The following is a 6,519-nucleotide window of genomic DNA, read 5'->3' on the forward strand; positions in this document are numbered from 1 at the left end:
TGGGGAACATCAGCATGCAAACACAATAGATACTGGTGACCAGATATGCTGGTCTTTTCAGTAGGATTAGTTTTCAATATGCAGGTTTGTTGGTCGTCAGTTGTTTTCACAAACAGCTCTGGAACCCATAGAAAAGCCAGGTGCTGTTTGTCTGCATGACAGCCCTTGTGGAATTACCACTGGCACAAAACCCCTATCGCTTTGTGTCCTGGGGCTGGAACAACTGAGGCGAGGGGAGAAGGAAAGGACAGTCCATGGAGGGAGGGCAAGTAGGGTTCCCCTTGAGCAAATACACTGATTACAACCTGCTGGGATGTGACCCTACAAATAGGAACTTAGAAATTGGCAATTAGGGGCCAAATGCATAAACTTAGCTGCTAAGTTAAGACTGTGCCTTAAAAACTATTCTCACTGACCAGCAATAAGTTTCAGTCTTACTTTTCATATTTAGATTAGCCCAATCTACCTTTTTATGTAACTGATTTAAAGTTATGACCAGTCTTGAAGAAAATGAGATGACTAACTTCTAAGACTAGTCTTAGCAGTTTGTCCAACCGGCCCCAGGATTTGTACCCTTCTTCTTGCTTCTTTAGCTTTAAATTTAGCTGACCTCTCTCCCCGACCAATCTGCCATCCTCTGAGCTTCAGTTAAAGACACGAGTCCCCGACGTCCACTGGATAATGTGACTCAACCGCACTCCTTAAAAACATTTATACATACGTCACATCGGCAAATGCAAAATGACTGCTAAATCTCTCGGGAGACACATGTTTGTGTAAGGTGTGTCTAGAAGAGACAGGCAAAGAATGTGTGTGATTTGAGATATTTGACTTCTTGTGTTGATTTTAAATATTTGACTTCTTGTTTGCTTCGGGGAGGGTTCAGCCCAAGGAGAACCAGGAACGAGCAAAAAGAGAGCTTCGCGATGTTGAATCCCCGTACTTCCTGCTCAACCCAGTTCCATATTGCTCCAATGACGGCCAGCTGCAACCAATGAACATTCCAGCTCACTTTTTCCATCATTTCAAATTTCTGCCATAAGCCCCTTAGAGGAACGGGGCGGACCAAATATGGGAAGGAGATTGTGGTGTGAACTTAGCATAACCTTAAAAGCCGTCTGCTCGGCGTGACCTCTGCTTTCTGTCCTGGAGATGGCCTTAAGGTCCGGTTTGCATGCATGGTCAAACGGCTGGATTTTACGCCCCGCACGTGTCTGTTGCTCTTTATCTAGTGTCCTTGTTTTATCTTCTTCCATTGTATTCTGGATCTCTTTGCCGGGTGGTTTGACAGCCCTTCTTTTCACTTTGGCTTGTCTACCTATCGCTGTCTCTTTCTTTAATTGGATTTCAGAGTAAGTCAGTCATTGGGTAAGGGGAGCAGGGAGGTTAGGACCAAGGTTATCTCAAAATGGACTCATTTGAAGGGCAGAATCGAGATAGTCTGAAGCATACTGATGAATATATAGCCCTGTTTGAGCCAGAGGCCAACAGGTTATCAATTTTTTCTAAAAACAGAGCTCTGCTTCCATTTACCTGCTTTATACGGATTGCTCACTCAACACCCGGGTGAATCACGCCTGTTTCCAATTCTGCGCAAACAAAAGAATGTTGAAGATCTAGATTATAGGGATTTCTCACCTCTCCTCGAATAATTTATTCATTATTGACTTGTACCCCTTATGTCATTTTAGACGTATGTGGTAATTATTCAAGTATTGTATCAGTATCGGGCCCGATACTGATACTGATGTCTGTGCATCCCTAGATAAATTACGGTGATTTAAAAATGCATGTTTTTTTATAAAAATGATTTGTACCAGTATTGCGCATGCTTGAGGTCATTTAAGTAGCATGTCCTGATCCCATTCACTCTCTGTTTTCCTCTTCACATCCATTTTCTCTTCAATATATAAACAATGGGCAAAAGCCACAAAAAGTTTGAAAATCAATTTCAGCTGAACCAACAGGCAAATACATGGTGAAAAAAGAGAAAAAAGGTTGTTCCGTCTGGGTATCGCCACACACGCCTGGCTCCTAGTTGGAGAGGGTTGTTGGTTGTGGCAAGCCCCCTGGTACCATTTCCTGAGTGGAGGAATGGGAGGTGATGGAATATGCCGGGTGCCCGGAGGAAGGGTGGAAAGATGGGGGTGTGAAGCCATGGCCAGCGTACGTGCTGCACAGCTTGAGACTTGTGCTGGAGGCGGAGACAAAATAACAGGATGCTGAGCCCTGCAGGAATGCGTATGCCCGGCAGTCTGTGCACAACACTCATCCCACCCACCCCTACACACGCTGGAAAAATGAGATGGAGAGAATGATGTAGGAATTTGGTGCATCTTTCGTAAAGGAAATGATCTCTTCAGACAAAATTGCAGGGTAGAGTTGGCAGTTACATCACAGTTCCTTATTATCAGAAGATTCGGGAATGATCAGCATGGCAATGTCAGGCGATGTCAGAAAACAATCTTTAGAGCATCTATTTTCAAAGACCTTACTTTTCCCTTACACACATCTACACAACCAGTCGAAAAATGTATCTATTTAGTTTTTATGTTTACTATTTGCAACATATTAAAATAAAAGTCATATACTGTATGAAATTACACAAATGTAAGTGGGAGTTATGCTGTTACTGCTATTTTTAAACAAAGTAAAACACATTTTTATTCTTCAAAGTCTTTTGCCTGTGGGTGTGTTTTTAGTACATACGGTAGCCACCTGGAATACTTTTTTAACATTCTTGGGTTTCCTTGTGTGCCCACACAAAATTCTGTTCTTCATTAACTCTTTTGGTCCTATTCTTAAAACAAAATTTATGTTTTGTACAAACATGTTAAATTCTCTGTAAAGGAGCAATATGGAGATTTTAGTCGTATCTAGCGGTGAGGTTGCACTTCAAACCAACGGCTCACTCCACCCCTTCCTTGCAAAGCGCTATGGTGGCTTTAACAGGACAAAGATGTTGGCTTCTTTGTTGAAGGAGACAAAATATTTATGAAACACCTCTGTAGAGCAGTTTGTCCATTTAGGCCTATTGTAGAAACAACATGGCGAATTTAATGTAAGAGGACCCACAGTGTATGTAGATAGAAATAACTAGATCATAATAACATAACGCTTCATTATGAAGACAATGTTAAACATATTATATTGCATTTCCTTCAATGCATCTTTCAAAAACTTACACACAAGACCTTTAGGATTATGAGACCAAAATTTGGATTGTTAGCATTGAATCACTGAATTGTGATTAAAAGAAAAGGAAGGAAAAATTGTCATTGCATTGGCTTGCAAAAAGACAATATTGACTGAAACATTTACTGTCAGGATATCAGAATTTCTCTATACAATTATTGTGGCCAAAAATAATGAACTCTTACAATATTATTGTAATATTTATTGATTTTATTTTTAATAAATAGTGCTATTAATCAAATTAGTGTTTATTTTTTGTACTGTTTTGGGGAAATAAATCAAAGTTCGTGTGTTTTTAATAAATGCTAAATATTTGTAAGTTCTAATGTGATATTGGCAACTAATTGCAATGTTTTAGTAATATAACTTTTTAAATTTTGAGTCAATTCAAAAGCATATTCATTTTTTCTACATTGAAATATTTCCTCAGTGCAGCGCACCTGTCTGCAACTATTCAAATGTTATTTATTGCTGTTTACTCAAATCAACTGTGTAACTTTTGTAATGTAAATCAAACTAAAACAAGCTCCCATTCTTCTCACAGCAACACTTAAACATACCACAACTACCGGCATAGGCCGGGAAGCGTATGTCAAGGGTACTTTGAACCAGCTGTTCCACAGCTCCGTCTCCAAACTGGAAGGTCTTTCAAAAGCCCGAGCACTTAGCTAACTTTCAAAAACCAAAATGGATTCCAGGCCTGTGTACACAATGTGCACCATGTCAAGTGTTAGCCTGTCTGGGTGTTGTATATTACTGTAACTTCCCTTAACCTGAGGGATGTCGATCCAGCCTGTAACACTCACAAACATTCCTGAGTGTGAGTCAATGCTAGGAACACACCGCACCTTTTAGCAAGATGAAAATGCACGACATGGACTGTGGCACATTTTAGTCACCCTAAAAGGCCCCTCTGAGCTCTTGAATGTGTTCGGTAACATTATAAGAAGGAACAGACCGCTAATCCAATCAACGTTCAAACTCAAAGCCCAAACCAGACCGGGATCCCCAAGGCCCAGCGTCGACCGCCTCCGACTTCCAACCTCAAATCCTATAATCACATTTCCAAAATATGTCTGAGGTTTTCCTCTCAGAGGAGCTGTGGTCAATAATGAGAATTGGTAAAGTGTCTGCCTTTGTGTCATTTTTCTCTAACAAGGACCATATTTTTTGCGCGGGACATGTAAGATGCGTTGGCGGTTACAGGCGACAAAGAACAAATGCAGGCTCCTCTCCTCAACTGATCCTACATCAAGAGCGCTGCTCGTTCTGCACAGAACAAGCCCAGGCAGGTTGTCACGGCAACAGCGAGGGAACGTAGTCTTGCGCTACCTGCGTCACTGGAATTCCACGTATGTGCGTGCGTATACACTATGTGTGAGAGTGCTTGATGTGCAGACACTAAATCCGAATTAAGGCGAATGAAACCTCTCGCGATCCGGAAACAAAACCTGAAGATTTTCAATTCTCCTCACATTCGTGTTGTGCTGTCGTTTTACTGCAATGTTTCCATCCGTGCTTTAATTCCACATAGACTTATTTCTTAATTCTGAAAGTCTCTCATTTCAAAATGTATTCAAACTTGAAGCAGTCATAGAAAGATAAGCGTGTAAAATAACAAAAAAGGTGCAGCTTGTTGTTCTGACTGTTTAGAATTTCACCTCATTTGGCTGTTGGAGTCAGATGATCTTGACCAGACATGATTTATTCAGTTGTGTGTGAGTACTTCCTACAAACATAAAACAGAGGCTTAGGGCTCGAAACCGATGCCTAATTAAAAACCGGAGCCCAAATTCAACCATGCTCAACATCTTAATCATAATCAACAAAAGCAGCTTAACCGCTTCACGGGTCAAATGTAACACTGACAGGAATGTGCCTGTATTTGTGTTTCAGGGGCTGTGTGTCTGGAAAGATGATGAGGCATGTCACAAACAAAACTGGCCTGATTAAGTGCAAATCACATGCAAAAGACCCATATATTCAACAAAATTATTTTTCCGAGGCAAATTCTGTTATCGCCGTAACAGACTTTCACTGAGATAAACCTGTTCCACAGAAACAGTGTCACCTGTTGTCTGATATAATCAGTTACGTATATTATTAATGCTCTAACTGAAACCTGCCTTGTCAGTATGCATCACAGATATTTATGCCACACTTAGCCTGGAAGATGGTAATCGGACCCCCAGCACACACACACACACACTGCCACTTCCTCACTGTCAGCTTCAATATATCCGCTTAATTCCCCCCTCCAAATTTGCCCCATTCAAACGCTTGATTAGATTCTTTCCACAACAATCTTTCCCACCAGTTTCTCACAGAGCTTAGTAGTAAACATCTACACAATAGCCATTCCAAAGAAGGAGCCATTGTCACTGAGAATATTTGCCTTCTCACAGAGGAATCTCTTTCTTTCAGCAGCCCAGGACTGTTTTTCCTCTTTCCCGCCTTCCTCAGGGGTGGTCTGGTGAAGATAACCCAACAGAGGTGCTGATACAGATCACATTTAAGAGGACCGGCTGAAGAATGGCCTGCTGAAACACAGTCATAATGAGGGAAAGGAAAATGCCATTTATTTGCAAGCGATTAAATGCTCATGAATGAGAAAAGGGTTTAGTTTTGGACTCATGAATGTGATTTCAATAAAAATGGGATTTTATTAAATGACAAATTACAGTAATTACAGTTTTACTGGTAGAAAGACAAAATATGAAACTATAGTTTATATTGTTGCTTAGTAAAATTGACCTCGGACACACAAACTGATGAAATTTGATGATGAAATTGTGATCTGTTCTTAATGATGCTGTCAGAGCCATTTAAAGTCACCATGCTGAATCCAGGTCAGTTCTTCTTTATTTACACCTCTCAGTATGAACTGCAGCTATGATCAGTATTGTGAACTCCACCTACAGGTCAGCTGGATGAGCCGTAGGGGATTTTTTAGTTTGGGATGTGCAGTATATGTGTTGATTCCTTTTGATTTCTCATGACCACAGACTCGCTTTAAAAAACAATTAAAAGATCTTCAAAATTATACCAATGACCATTTCCACTGTTTATTAATGCTTTAACAGTAAGTCGAATCAATATTTCCAAATATTTCTTTACATGTCTATACGTTACACCAACTCAAAGTATGTTTCCCATATATCTTTCTTTGTGTTTATCGAAACAGTTTTTACAGGTTTGGAACAACTTGAGTAAATGATGACAGAATTTTCTTTTTTGGGTGGAGTATAGGCCTACCTTTTACTATAAATAACTGTATTCATTTAGAAAGATGTTAAATAAAATGAATTTTTAGTATATTCTACA

Source organism: Barbatula barbatula, assembly GCF_947034865.1.
Source record: "Barbatula barbatula genome assembly, chromosome: 10".
Lineage (NCBI taxonomy): Eukaryota > Metazoa > Chordata > Actinopteri > Cypriniformes > Nemacheilidae > Barbatula > Barbatula barbatula.